Source organism: Nesoenas mayeri (genome assembly GCF_963082525.1).
Source record: "Nesoenas mayeri genome assembly, chromosome: 9".
In the NCBI taxonomy this organism is placed as follows: Eukaryota; Metazoa; Chordata; class Aves; order Columbiformes; family Columbidae; genus Nesoenas; species Nesoenas mayeri.
Window position 1 is genome coordinate 8,559,529 of NC_137557.1, and position 15,752 is coordinate 8,575,280.

Genomic DNA, 15,752 nt, shown 5'->3' on the forward strand with positions numbered 1-15,752 from the left:
CCTGGGAGCAGCTGGAGGTGATGGTGGTGATGGGCACAGCATGGCCAAGCACAGGACCTGGACCCTGCCAGACCCCTCCTGCTCATCCCCTCCAGGCACTGTGAGCCAGGGCAGCCCTCACAGCAGGAGGGCTTTCCCATACCCCAAGCTGAGGCTTCGGCACCCCCCAGCCCTGGGGGGTACCCCAGTCCTGCACCTCACCCACCTGGAGCATCCCTCGCCCAAAGCTGGCGCTGGATGCTGCGCCTTCTGTCGCCATGGCAACCCCCATCCTTGCCGGGTTGCCATGGCTCCTCAGCCCCCAGCCGCAGCCGCATCCTCAACGCGGAGAGGACCCAGCATTTCGGGTCCTCAGGGGCTGACACCACGGGGGATGGCATGTGTGGCCTAGGGACAGAGGGGTGAGCTGGGGCCAGGTGGAGGGCTGACAGTGAGCTGGCACCCCCACATCACCCCAGTACTGCAGGGGAATGGGCTCTGGGGCCACATGGGACCTTGGAGAGCTGGTGAGGATGGGGTCCCCCAGGAGCAGCACTGATGGCAAGGCAGTGGCATCACTTCATGGGCCACCCTCATGCTTTCCAAACTTATCTCCTTCCCACCCAGGGTTTTTCCCCTCAGCACAGCTGTCCCGACCCCACAGTGCCATGTTGGTGGGAAGGCAGGCAGGTGTCAAAGTGCTTTAGTGTGGCTGCATGCTGGCAACACCGACAGCATCAAGCGTGCGTGACCGCCCTCCTGTACCCTGTTGTCCTCTGTATCCTTAAAACATCATCTCACTCCTGTGGACATGGCAAACACCCCAGCAGGCACTCAGGGAAACCCCTATGCCGGGTTACAGCTCTGCTCAGCAGCAGCACGCGAGCCCGGCAGGCTCCAGGCTCGCCGTGCTAAATAAATACAGCCACCGTGAGAAAAAGGCAGCCAGGAATAAATAGTCAAACAAAATAATAAGCTGAAAGAATAAACAAAGCGGGGACGTGCCCAGGCACGGCACAAGCCTCCCGACATAGCACTTCCAAGCTGGGCTCTGACCCAGCCCCAGTGCCCTGCGGCGGTGGAGCCTGGCTTGCTGGCAGCACCCTGGCTGGCTGTGCCCCCCTGTCCCCCCCGGCTGCAGGGATCCCCTCTCCTTGCCACGCTGCATTCCTGAGGCGCCTGAGGACGAGGGTGCAAATGCCCTGGGAGAGGTGCCAGGCAGTGCCTGGGATTTGCATCCGCTGCCCTGGCGCTCAGCTGGGATAAGCCCAGGTTTAGCCATTGCTTCCCCTGGGGCCACATCCCAGTTCCAAACCAGTTCTGCCATAGCCCTTTCCCACACTAACTGGGGTCAAGGGAGCTGTGTGGCCTCCATCTCCCTCTCTCTTCTCCAGCGCTCAGGAGCTCTCCTTGCTAAACTTGCTGCAAAGCAGACGGTGCAAGGACGGGGAAGCGGCAGCCCTGTGGGCAGGAGGCTGCAGGCAGGGGACGTGGTATTGCAGGGACACCCACCAGGAGGCTGTGGGTTGCCTGTGGTTGCCCCCTGGAGCCTGGACGAGGCTTGGATGGTGGCATGGGGGCCAGCTGAGAACCTGCAAACTTAGTACTTCCCTGGGAAAACCCACAGCACAGGGCTCTGCAGGCAGCGAGGGAGAGGGCAGCTCGAAGGACTTGGGGTGTAACATGCTGTCCCCGTCACCACAAACCTCCTTTGAAACTCTCTGCAGGACCCTGACACTTCACCTCTCTCCTTCTCCAGCTGGCATCCAGTGGTGCTCAGCTGGGGAACAAAGGGACATGGTTTAAAGTGGCCAGTTATTTTAAGAGCCTACACTAGCAGTAACAGGCAAAAAATAGAGAGAAAGGCAGAACAAGTGACAAAAGAGCGTTCCCTGATACATACTTTTTGCAGCAGTGCTTCCATGCATTCCGTATAAAATCTGTTGCATATAAAAAAATCGAAATAAAAAGAAAACCACTGCAAAGCCCATCTGCAAAGCAGCACTGGGGTGTCCCGGTGGGGCAGGACACCAGCGATGTGGCACTGCCAGCAGCTAGGCACTCAGCTGACAGGATTTTGCACGTAAACTTCTCATCTGCATGTTTCCCTTGGCTTTTCCAACCTGAAAGCACAAGTACAGAACAAATTGCTGGCACGCCGTGCTCTGCTCCAACAGCCGAGCAGCCAAGGCTGCCGGGGCCCTGGCACAGCCCAGCTCACCAGCGACGGCAGAGCTACAGGTTTGGCTTGGCCCGGACATCCGTCATGTCCTCTGGCACAATTTTGCCGAGATTTCCAAGCAAGCCTTGTTTGATCTTTGCCTCCACATGTCTGGAGGAGCAGCCCAGCTTCTCCCGAGCCGTGGCGGGATGCTTTCCCATGCTGCTTGGCTGCGAGGCTCCGGGGACTCAGCTTGTTGCAAAGAGACCAGCAATGTAAGATTTACTGCCTCATGAGTGCTATATTCCTGAAAAGAGCCTGTCACAGCGCAGCCATCTCTACCGTGCGCTGGCTGGGATGCTGTACCAGCCATCACAGCTCCCCCGATGTGGGAAACAGCCCCCAAAGCTGGCAGCAACATGGGCTTTTGCTAAAAGCATCTGAATGCACCTTTATTTTGGGGAAAAGTCCCGCAAGAAGCGGTAGAGTAACGTGAGACGTGTTGTTCCTGTAGGCTGTGGGTGCCGGGGCTGGTCCAGTGGGGTTGTGGCTGAGTGACCCTGGCGTGCCCTGGCTCCGTGGGAGTCTGGCAGGATGGGGAAGAGCAGGGAGGTGGGAAGGACCTGCCCACCTCACACCAGCATGAAGGAGAGAAGTAGATGTGCAGAGAGATGCACCCGGGACTGCGCTAAGTGCCTGGGCAACCCTGGTCCCAAAATACCCCCAGGGCTGAGAGCTAGTGGCCCCATCACAGGAGGGGACCTGCTCTCCTTTGGCAGGTGGCTGGATCCTTGGCCCCAGTGCAGACAGAGCAGGAGAGGCTGCCGCAGCTCAGCTGGCCCAGAGCTGGGGACCATGTGTGGCCCCAAATCAGCTGCACCCCATCAGAAAGCAGCAGCTCCTGGCCCAGCCAGGTACCGTTTGTCCCCTGCAATGGCCACCTGGGGTGCAGCGGCACATCCCTGAAGCCTGCAGGCCAACATTTTTCTCCTCCTAACTGCTTACCAGCCTCTAAAACACCACAGAAGACACCCCACACTGAGCTGCCGGGATGCCATCAGGCTGGGATGGCAGGAACATCCCTGCTCACACCTTGCTGGGTTCCCAAAATGCCCCCACACCATGCCTGGCACCATCCTCACCTGCAGCGGGGACAGCAGAGCATGCGATGGAGCCATGGGGACCAGAGACCAGACACTGACCACAACCGTCCCGCTGGGCACCCACAGAGACTCCCAAGTGGTGCCCTGGAGACAAAGGTCAGGCCGAAGGGGTGCTGGGCACAGCTCCCAGGGACAAGTGGCACCCACTCATAGTGTTTTGGGCAGGACCCCTGGGGTGTTAGGTCCCCTCAGCCAGGGGCTCGGCAGGTGCAGCCGTGGGTGCCCCACATCCCCCCCACCTGGTCCCTGGCCTCCAGCAGAGCATTCAGGGGGAGGGCAAGCTTTTTCTTCCTTCTCTCCCCCCCCTCCCTTTCCAAGATGAAGAATTTAATTTTAGTTTTTACAGCTCCTCCTAGGTGGATAAATCCCTTCCTGGCGAGTCCAAGCCCTGGAAAAATCTTGTGAATCTAACGCCGGCCCTTCTGGCAGTCACTGCAGCAATTCCTGTTTCTCTCCAGCCGCACTCTGTAAAGTTTTATAGTTTCCTGGTTGTAGCTGCAAGGCCCCAGCCGTGCCGAGGAGGGTGGCGGGGGGAGAGCCCGGCACTCAGGAAACTCGAGGCCAAGGAGGCGAAGTGGGGAACCGCAGCCAGGTGTGATGTGCCAGGGAGCTGGAGGGCTGCCAGGTCCCTCTGCAGGCTCCTCCGGGCAGAGATGTCCTGTGTGTAGGTCTCAGTTCATCACAGCTGTCACTCCATCCCGGGGAGGATTGGGGCCAGCTCTGCTCGTTTGCCCGAGGCAGGGAAATGCCGTCCACCCCACAGTGCAGGACGGGTGCTCAGGGAGCGGGCAGAGACACTGGCATTGCAGCCCCTTTCGGTGTGAGCGTGGCTCTATGGTGAGACCCAGAGCTCCTTCGAGATGGCTTCCTAATGAAAATCAGCTTCATATCTGCTTTGTTTCAGCTCAGTGCTGCTCCAGCCCCAGGGGAATGAAGAATGGGGATCATCACCTTGCTCATCCCCATCAGCCTCATGCATGTTCTGGGAGGGGTAATATGGCACTTTCACAGGTGGGAAAGTGAGGCACAGAGGTGCTCCAGATAGGACCAACATCATCCCAGGGCGGGATGTGGTACTTCGCTGGCCAAGTGATGCAGGAGTCTTCCCATACCTCTGGCTTTGCAATGGCAGCAGAGCTCCCCATGGTGATTTGCCCCCCTGAATTGGGCAGATGAAGCACTGCAGCACCAAATCTCTTGATTTTCTTTCTGAGCCTTACCTATGTTGGGCAACTTCTGATGGAAAATTTAGCCCTCTGCAAGGTCGTGGGTGGGAAGATGGCTCTGGCAGCTGTGGGAGGCAGCAAGAAGCCCCTGTTTAATGTACCACCGTGCCTAAAAATCCTGGCTGATGTTAGGCTTTATTAGGGAAGTGGTGGGAGAGATGAATGCCAATATTGTAACACCATCAGCTCCATTAATGCTTGTGCTCTGACTTTGAATGCCAAAGTCACTGTACTCAGCTCTGGCTGCTCTATCGCCAAAAGGATACGGAAATAGCCTGGAGAGAAGCAGGCAATGTGATGGGCAAGAAGGTGATTTCTGGAGGAAAAGAAGGAGGGTTAATGCAGAGAGGAAGGGAACAAAAGAGATGTGACAGCAGCACACAGCCCTCCAAACTGGCCTGGTGCCCTGCCACCAGGTCTGGGGTGGTTATAAGGCATTGCAGGAGCCAAGTGACAGCGATTGGGACAAGGACAGCTGGGTGGGAAACAGCGTTTCCACCATTGACCTCGCACTGGGGATTTCTCACATGGTCCCCAGTCACCCAGCAGCCAGGGACTGGAGGATACCTGTGGGTGCTGGGGCACCCGTAGGTGCTTGGGTGGCTGTGTCACAAGCAGTACCTGGGGATGGGGGTGATCTCAGGTGAGTGTCACGCAGCAAAATCTCTCCTTGGCTTCCTGCAGCAGCCAGACTGGGGTGTTCCAGTCCCCTCTGCCAGCATCGCATCACTGAGGGACATCACGGGTCACCGAGCAGCAGAGAGACCTGTCTCACCCTTCACGCCCTTCCCAGAAACAAGGGGCCGGGGAGGCAGTGAGGGGGGCTGTAAACTCTGCATTACCACTAATTAAGCACTTGGCTGTCACCGAGGCTTCCCAACACGCCTCTTTCTCTGACACTTTTACTGTTTGGGGAAATGGCGTCTCAGGCCTTTGATGAACTCTATGAAGTTGAAAGGAACTTGTGGCACGGTGCCAGGGCCCATTGCAATTGTCTCTCAGGCTGGGGATGGGAAATGACCCATTTATAAAATGTGAGGTGATAAATTAGACCTGGGAAACGGGAGACACCAACTCTGGGCTAAAAGACAGGATGGGCTAGACTGGCCACCAGGCACCCCTGCTCATCCCCAGCCCCGTAGAGTGCAGGTACAGCCCAGCTGGGATGAACCCACAGGGGGACAAATCTTGTCCTGCCAGTGATGCCGTCCCGACACCAAATCCCTGCCGTGACAGGGACACAAGCTGGTGGTGAAGGCGGCAGGTACTGAGCATGGCACCGTGCAGAGGGGAACTCCAGTGGGGTTATTTATAAAAGGGTATTTTTGAGGTGAAGTAGATTCAAAAGCTGGAAAACCAGGGCAAGGAGAAGGAAAATGTCCTGCTCTCAGGCTGTTGGGAGGGGCAGCCACAATCTGTGTCCCACCAGGTATGGCTGAGGAGGTTATCAGAGCCCCCCACACCACTGTGTGCGTTGCTAAAGTGGCACCAAGGCACAGGGGCTGGCTGGGGTGCAGGTGACAGTGAGTGCAGCCATGCACCCCTGCTGTCCCCCTATGGGGACCCTGGAACTACTGCCAGTACAGACCCTCCTGTTAGGGCAGGCCAAGTTCACCCCTTAGGTCAGGGTGGGCCACACGTGCTGACTCCTGCTGGGATGCAAAGGACCTTCAGGTTCATTTCATGCAAGGTGAGCCACATCCATGGGTGACTCCCAGGCTCCCCATGCCCTGAGCAATGAAGGTGTGACCACATTGATGCCAGAGCTCAGGAGCCATCACCCACAGCTACACCACTGGTCACCTTCAAGGCACTCCCTGCCCTCCATGTCCATCCCTCACCCTACCTCTGCCTGGCCATGGCCCAGCTCCGGCGTGGAAAAGCAGCCAAGGGGTCTTGCCTCAGAATCGCTCCCGTTTAGCTCAGAATGGCTCCCAGGACAACAGCCAATTCCTCACAGCTCCAGGGAGCTGGGGCTGCAGGAAGGCAGTAGCTGTCCCTGTCCCCGAGGCTGGGGTGTCACCCCTCTGCAGCGCTGGCTCCAGCACTCGGCTCGGGGCAGAGGAACACCAGATCACAATATGCTCCCTAAGACTGACCGGGCTGCAGGGTGATATAGCTCTGCAGGAGGGCTAATTACTGCCAATTAGCGTTCCTCATGCCTGGCAAGCAGCTGGGAGGCCCGATGCAGCAGGTGATGGGCTTTGCCGTGTAGCTTGACAGAGAGTCTCTGGATTTCACACATGGGTGCACAACGCAGCCGCTTGTTAGTCGGCTGTGGACAACTCCGTCTTCACGTGTGCAAGAGGCTCAGCCCTGCACAGAGGCAGCAGCGGCCGCGCAGGATTGTGGTTTCTTCTTGGCAGCAAAACTCCAGGGTGCAGAGATGCTGTTTCTCACCCTTCCTCGGGCTTTGCTTCCCACTGCAGCACAGGTGTTCACCGGAGTCTCGTCCCTTCCTCGGGGTGATGCAGGAGCAGCCCTTGGCATCGCCCTCTCCTTGGAGTAACGCCCCAGCTCCCAGAACAGGCAGGGAGGCTGGGGGCCCCCACTGCCGGACCCTCAGGACTCTACAGGGCAGCCTGGTTGGGCCTTTCCCTCCATAGGAGACAGCACCTATATCCCATCCTCTATATCCCTCAAAAATCCCCCATCCGCCTCTTAGGGCTTTCCTCTGTGTCCCTGTCCTCTGCCCCACATTATCACAGCTGCTGTACTGCAACATTCCCCCATACGTTTGAGCCTTCTTTTTAACACTATATACATATCTCTGTGTGTCTATGTGTGTATATATATTCATCTTATCCTCCCTGCATTGTGTTTCTCATTAATTATTCACATCTCATGAAATAGGAATGAAAACAGATTGCATGATGCTGGCCGGAGTCTTGCAGGAGGGAAATCAGCCCAAGGATTTCCCCCAACTGCTGCTGGGCTCAGGCACAACACCCTTCGCCCCAGGCACAGGGTGTTTGGTGCTGGGAAGTCCTGCTGGGCACTGCAACACCCAGGGAAAGGGACCCCGGCTGCAGGGAGGTTGTGGGAAGCCCCTCAGCCATGCAGGGTGGGGGATGGAGAGCTCTCTCGGGCCACAGCAAATTTCTGCCGCGATGTGAGACCTGCTCCAGTCCCTGGCCACTGGGTTTCATTACACATTTTTGACTGAAAGAAATCCCTTCCCCAGGGAGGTGCATGCTGCCTGCGATGGATTCACATCCTAACGTTGCTTACCATAGACTGAATAGACAGGGGCCTGCCTCAGCATCCTGCTTAAATGCAGTTTCCCATGTACCTGAGCCCTCTCCAATTTTTCCACGTCCTTTCCCGAGCCCTGTCCAATTTCTCCATATCCTTTCTCGAGACGGGATGCAGTGTTTGCTCCTGGTCTCACCCACCACACACAGAACCCAGTGCATCCATCTCCCCTTGCCCACCTTTTCTCCTTGGGCATGCACACCCCAGCTGGGACCTGGGTGCTGTGCCTAGGGTCCCTGACCCACGCAGGCAGGCCCCACTGCTCCTCTCAAATAGCACTTGCTTTTAAAAACAGCTCTATTTCCGCCCCCACTCTCTCCCCCGTTATTTAAAAATCTGCTGCACATGCTTGATCTCTTCAATTTTTAAGAGATTATTAGGAAGAGAGGGCTGAAGCAGATCCCTCTTTGCACCTTTTTAGCCTCTCGCCGCATCACCTCCTGCCCATCAACCTCACCTTCCTCCCCTCCATGTGCTGGTGGAGCTGTGTTGCTTTAAGCAGCAATACTGCAATATTTCCACTGCTTTGCTTTGCTTTGTACTCTCTGCCCATTGTAATCTTTTCTTTGCTCTTTTGACCATCAGCATATATTGAATAAGAGTTCTTAATTGAGCTGTCTGCATTGACATGTTGGGCTTGTACTTAGTGGCTATAATTAATTTAGGACAATATATGTGAATTATCTTGATTAGTCTATCCAAGATGCATCATCTTACATGGGCACATGGTGAATGTCATATATCTTTGTTCAATCCTTTCCCACAGCAGTGAAGTCCTTCAGCCTTAACTAACCTAAATATGTCACATTTTTGCTAACATGCTGCCTTCTCCACATCATTAATGAGCATAATCACTGATGGTGATGTTCAGCAGCCCACCCAGCCCTCTGCTAACCTCCTGCCACAGGGAGCAGAGACTCTTCCCACAGGCTGGGGGCAGAAACCAGGACCTGGGGAGGTGGAGGTGTCTGTTTGCCTGGGCAGATGCTGCGATTTGGATGACTTTGTGCGGTGGATGCCACTGAGGGCTTCCCCACCTCCCCGTTGGGTTGGCCAATGGAGAAACTGGCCCTTGAAAGGTCAAAGCCAAGTTTCCCTGAATGACTGCACTGTGGTCAGCACACGGACCCTGAAAATTGTGGCCATGTTTGCATTTCTTTAATGTCTTTTTCTAGGTGCAGGGGTGTCTCTGCCAGCTTTCCATGAGCGAGGAAACATGATGGTGCACCTGCTCAGCCCTGCTCTCATGGACTCCCCTACTCCCCCTGCCTCTCCACCATCACATTTTGGCCACGTCATTCCGCACCCACTGCTTGCTCCTTGCAGAAAACCCTTCCCGGGGCTCTCCTGGCAGTGCTCAGCAATGTCAGAGCCTGTTTTCAGGCACAGCAGGCCCCCGCTCCCGCGGGAATGCTGGCTTGCCTCCAGAGCCGCCACCAGTAGGACGGGTTATGCTTATGGGGACGTGTAGTGGCTCGACCCGGAGCAGGGCTGCTGCTGGCTCCAGGGCAAGCCCTTTCTTAGAAGCAGTGTGCATCACCGAGGCCTCCTTTGATAGTTGTACTACAAACAAACACGCAAACAAACCAACCAACCCTTCAGATAGCACTGGGGCAGAAAAATACAATTACAGGGCTCAGGTTTCCAGCATCAACCTCACCCTGGCACTTTGGAGAGCCCAGAAACCAGCAGCTGCTTCACTCTCCATCCATTTGCAGGTCTTGCCAAATTTCCCAAGTGCTACAGAGGTGTTTTCCTAGTGCAACAGCGCACCGAGATGGAGGGAACTCTGTGGCCCTGGCTGATCTGGAGGCAGCAGGGAGATACGGCACACAAACCTCAGCACGCCGGCAGCCTGACCTTGCCCAAACAACCGCACGCTGCAGGATCCTGTTTGGGACAGACGGAGCAAGATGGGAGAGATGTTTAGGCTAAGTCCTCGGTATTTTGCCGTCGGAATTTAACCCTGCTGGTTCTGATTATGGCTCAAGAAGTTCAGTTTCCATCCCAGACCACCGGTTTTGCCCACTTAAGAACAGTCGGTATCACCTCTGACCCCCCGGAAAGCTTTATTGCTGCAGCCCGCAAGGAAGCAGCCACATTGGCTGCCTCGTAAACCCCGGGGCTGCGGAGGGCTCGTCCTGGCAAATATTATAAAATCCTCGCAGATTCCCACAGCCAGCATGTACTCCCTGGAGTCTCCCAGGGCCACCCATTGTCACTGGCCCCATCACAGGAACCCCTGGGGGTCAGTGGGGAAGGGGAAGGGCAATGGGCATGCAGAGCAATGCCACTCGCTGGCATGGTGGCCAGTCCCCAGGAAAAGGTGCCATGGGGACACCCGTCACTGGCACGGGGCTGAGGTGGCATTTCCTCACAGTGGCTTCAGCTCAGCCACGTATTGGTCTGGCATTGTTTCTCACCCTGTGAGTGCTTTGGTTGCAGCTATGAGCGAGCTTTCTTGTGTTTCTTATGTGATTGCTGTGTGGGAGATGTTGCAGTCCCCATTCTCTCCCCAGCCCTCAGTTGAATTACCAACACCCGGAGACAGGCTTCAGCCCCAGAAGAAACACACCTCTTCCCTGCTTTGGGGGTCCCCCACCTCCTGCCCCTGCTTCCATCCTTGCCAGGGACACGTGGGCAATGGTGGAGAGCAGTCCCATTCCCTCAGATCTCTGTCCTCGCTGGGCTGGGGACCAGGAAGGCGGCCCCAAGGGGTCCCTGTCCCCACCAGGATCTTTCCTTTTCATCATGAGCCCACTCACTTGCTCATCACCATCCCTACTCCTTCTCCCCTTGGAACTTTCCCCAGACACATGTGGTCCACAGGGCCGTCCCCACTCACCCAGACCCTCAGCTCCACAGCCTGTCCTGGGTACTTGGCTTAGGGGTTTCCCCCACTGTCCTGGGACATCCCTGAAGACACCGCAGCCAGTGCCCACCCTGCTCCTGGCACATGAGCCAGCATGAGACTGCCCAGCATCCATGCTGCCAGTACCTCCTCACCCAGATGTTCCCAGCTGCAGCCACTTGTCCTGCTGTGGCCTGGGGGTCATGGGCTGGCACCCATGACACCTCAGCTGCCATGTCCCTTACCCTGGCTGCAACGCTGCTGGGGATCCTCATCCAGACAAGCTGAAGGAAAACCTCTGGGAGCTTTCCTGTTTCTGTGTAATGAGCCAAGGCTTGAGATTTGTTTTGGAAACTCTCCCAGGAGAGGCTTTTGGCTTGAATTTTTTTTTTAATTTCTATTTTTTTTTTTTCCCCTTAGGAGGATGAGGTGTGCCCAGTTTGGGCTCCCCAGTATTGCCCACAGTGGCTTTGGGTTTCTCCCAGAATGGTGAGTGAAGCCCATGGAGACAAAATCACATGCCCAGGCTGGCTTGCAGGTCCTCTCCAAGGTGACACTGTCACACACAGCCAGCATCCTCCTGGAGAGCCAAAACCCACATGGCTAAAATGCACAGCAAGCAAACACATAGGCATTTAAATTAAGAAAAGTTAGTCTTCCGGGTTACCCCATACCTTGTAAAGCACCACAAAAAGGGCACCCACCCACAATTCCCCCTTTCCAGGCCATCCCTGGGGATGGTGCCCAGTGCCAAAGCATTGTGTGCTCCTCAGCACCCAGTGCTGCCCTAAATATGTTGCAAGACCCCTGACCTGCTGCATTGGCTGTGCCCACCTCGCTGGGGCCAGGAAGCTGCATCTCTCCCTACGATAAGAGCCAGGGGACAGAAACACCCCAGGGGGCTGGAGGAAAGAGGCAGACCCAGCAGCTGGTACCCAAAGGGGCTCAGAGCCCCAGAGTCCCCTCGGGATGCTGTCAGCGCCAAGGCTGCACCCTCCATCCTCCTCTCATGGCTTGCTGGGCGGAAGGCTGTTTTGGCAGGAGGGGTGGCTTTTCAAGGGAAATAAGAGACAATTCATGCTAAGCTGGAGCCCCCCCAATACTAAACTGCTGCCTGTGTGAGACATGGACGTGCAGGGACATGACTGGCCCCAGGGACAGCACGCCAACACTGATGCTCGAGACACTTCAAACGGTACCGGCCAAAGCCCCTGAGAGCAGACTGCTGGCAGGGCTGCTGGCGCCGTCCCCAGACGGGCTCCTCGGGTCCGAGGAGGGCTGCGAGCGCTCGCCTCTCTATTTACATTACCAGGAATGCACAAAACAGGGGGGCGCAGGCTGGAGGGAGGGGGTATTGGCTGATTGTTCCCAGGATCCCCTTGTCAGAAACCCTCCCTGCTCCGTTAGTGTCTCTTGATATATGGCTTGCATTAGGGGATGAAAGTGAGGCATAGCTCGGGGTTTTGGCACGACAAACCCCATTAAACTCTCTCTGGGAAAATGAGTCCAAAAAAGCATTTCAGGGGGTTGAGTCACTAACGGAGTTGTGAGCAGCATTTACCCGCACCTCCGCCAGCCTGGCTCGGAAACCCAGCCGGGGCAGGCAAGGGGAGGGTGCTGCAGGGTACTGGCTGCCAGCAAGCAGCTACAGCACCCCCCTTGACCCACTGCCCCCCAGCACCCGTCCTTCTGCTGTGAACCTGGGAGCACTGCCAGAGGCGGGACAGCTGCCCCCAGCCCTCGCAGGGTGTCAGTCCCAAATCCAGACACCCATCTGCCACCTGGAAATTTGGGGCTGGTTGGAGGAGTTGCAGGGTTGAGGGGGGTCTTTCTTGCTCTCTCAAAGGTGTTTTTTGGGGAGAGTACACAGCCAGGACCCCTCCCCACCACAGCAACCTGACCTGGGGGTCACCTCACACCCTTCTCCCTTGTGTGCTGAATGGACAGCAGGATGCATCCTCCTGGCACTGCACACATACATCCCTAGCTGCTTTTCGTTTCCCCAGGGACAGCAGGGCAAACCAGGGGGGAGCCAGTTGAGCCCCACTTGGGATTGCCAGGGAATTCACTTCTCCATTGCTTAGAGATCAAGTGGAGCAGGAGCGAGCCAGACCTGGGTGATGTGAACTCTTATAGCCTGAGCTGCTGGATAAACCCTCTTGTCCCTCCCCAGCAGCCCTGGAATCAAAGCCAGGCAGGGAGGAGGGAGGGTCAGCACAGCCCCAAGCCCCCAACCCCTTTTCCTGCCAGTCCCAGCCCGGGGGGCCAGGCAGCGCAGCCACCTGCCTGCACCTCCAGCCCCGCACAGGCCACTCTGCAGGTGATCTGCTCCAGGGCCAGGGGAGGGGGCTGCCCAAAACTTTCCATCACCTGGTGAGGGAGCAGGAAAATCCCCACAGAGGTTGATGCAGGAGTCAAAGCAGCAGCGGAGAGAGCTGAGCACAGGGGAGAGGAACATTTCTCCTCCCCTGAAGAAGGCAATCCCCTTGCAGGCTGGTTCTGCTGCCTCCCGGGGCAAACGCAGACCCCTTCCCCTGCTCCGGCCACACTGAGTTTGCCGGTCCACGTGTAAAGAAGCTACATGAATCCCTGAGTGCCAGTTGTGCAGTGGTGAGAACATGCCTGACCACAGGTGTCAAGAGCAACACAACAGAAGGGGTGGAAAGAGGGGCACAGAGGACCCTGTTTGCCCTCCTGCCCCCTGCTTCCCCCACAGACCCCCTCACCCTGCTGCACTCATCCCTCATTCCTTGCAAAGGAACCAGGACTTTTCCAGGGACGGGGGGCAATGGGCAGGGCAGGAGGCAGAGCAGCAGCCACTGCAGCGAGCATCTGAAAGACTCTGGCTGCTGCCCACATTGGGCTCCTGAGGCCCTTTCCTGGGGCAAAGGGTGGGGATCCCAGCCCCAGCCCTGCAGCATCTCCTGTGCTCCATGGATCAGCATCCCAGGACAGACGGCACAAAGGTACCCAGGAACTTCTGGTGACCTCTGGGTCACTATCTTGTGGGACGTCACCCCCAGCTCCCCTGGTCTGCCATCCCTGCCCAGTGCCAGTGCCTGAGGCACCCCAAGCATCCCCCAGCGGGGTGACGCACCGTGCTGGTGCCCATGGCACACTCTACCCGAGCCCTGGAGCGGGGGTGGCCGTCAGAAATGAGAAACGAGGCCCTGGAAGATGTCCAGCTCTCTTTTAATTAACCTGAACAAGCCAGAGTTTAAGTTTCCCAGCCAAGCCGAAGTCTCCCTGTTAGGAAAAGCCTGCAGTACCTGGCAGTAATTTAATAACTCTCATTTCAAGCTCTCTAATAGCACTGCTATGGAACGGCTCCAAACCCACTGGTCTCCATGCCTTTCCGCAATCAAGTTCCCTTTATTGCTTTATAGCAATATTAACAGAGATACCAGTGTTAATACCTCACCTCAGACTCAGCTGGCAGGGGCCTGGCACTGCCAAGAGGAAACCTGGCGACGCGCAATGAGGCCGGGCTGGCTGTGTCCCAGCAGACACCCCAGCACCCAGCCCTCACCCCGGTGAGCACACCGCTGTGCTCCAGCCCTGGGTGCTGAGCATGTGGCAGGGCGAGCTGTCACCTCCAGGATGGGGACCGGCTCAGTGGCACCCTGGGGTGCCCGTCCCCAGAAAGACCTGGCTGGGTGGCACACGCCATCACCCTGGGATCCAGCACTTTTTGGAGAGATGTTTGTATCACTGCAGGGGACCTGGATCCAGTGTCTTCCCAGGAACCTTGGGAGCTGCTGGGATCCATAGGGGTTGTAGCATCAGCCCCCCTTGCTCCAGCAGCATCTTCCTTTGCATGGCAGAGACCACCTGCCTGCCCCCCACCCTCACAGGGATGCAATTAGCTTGACTATACTTATCTAGAGAAGGGGTCTATGGCTTGAGGTGCCTCAGAAATATTCCTCCTTCTTTCCCTGGGGAGTGCAGAATGTATTTCACTCTTTGAACCCACAGGCAGGACACAAGTCCCTCTTTTACTTAGAACCCAGACCTCACTACTCTGCAAACACCCATCACACAGCTGGGGGCCTGCAAGCTGTTTATAAGAGCCCCCACCCTTCCATCACTCACAGGTGTCCCTCTGTGGGGCTTTCCCTGTCTCCGGTCTCTCCCAGCTGAGCCCTGTCAGCCAGCATCTCAAGGAAAGCTTGTCCTGAAGCACAGCCCTGACCTGGGGTACCACATAGGTATGCTGTCACTCTGCCCCCCTGATCTCCCCTGGGCTGGGGAGAGATGTGTGTTGGGTGCTGCTGGCCTGGGTGGCGAGCGGTGGATTTGTCACCGCTGCCATGAGCACAGGGCTGAGGCGAGGAGGAGGAAGGGTTGAGGAAGCTGACGTGGGGCATCTCAGCTCTCCATGTCTCTATGGTGCCACGAGCAGAGCGGGGTGCTGCTGTGGGGAGGGTACTGTGCCCTGACCCCACTGCAGTGGTCACAGCACCGTGTCCCAAAGGAGAGCAGGATCCTGCACAAGCCCCCGGCCACGGCTGTCCGCTGGCACGGGAGCTGACAAAGCAGCACTGTTCCAGTTTATGGGATTGGAAACAGCTGCCCGTGGGATACCAGCAACCTGACATTGCAGGGACTGCACGGGCTGCCCGCGGGGGACAGGCTGACGCTGAGCATGCCCTGCTGGGACTCGCCCAAACTCTACTGGTCCCCACTGTTTTCAGCTGGGAGCTGGGTGGGACAGCGGACGCTCCCCAAACCAGCCATGCTTTCCTTGCACATCTCCCAGTTTGGGTGGGAGGTTTCTCCCCAAGCTGGAGAGTGGAGCCGAGTGTCAGCCTGAGCGTGGAGCCGCTGCTAATACCGTCTTTGCTATTTTTAGCTCAGCAGCCTCGTGCTGTTGGTTTCAGCGTATTTTTCTTTTTTTTTTTTTTTTTTCCCTCCCAGTAAATTCCAAATCTTTTCCCTCTTTCGCCTTCTATTCCGGGATGCTGCCTGCACCATTCGGCTTTGATCTGCACTGATGCCAAGTGTGTTTTGAAACTCTAAGTATAGCACATCCCTTGAATTTCTCTTATCTAGCAAAGCAGTAATATCCTCAAAGAGCTCCAGCAGGCTGGTTAAACACCTGACATCGCACGGCTCAG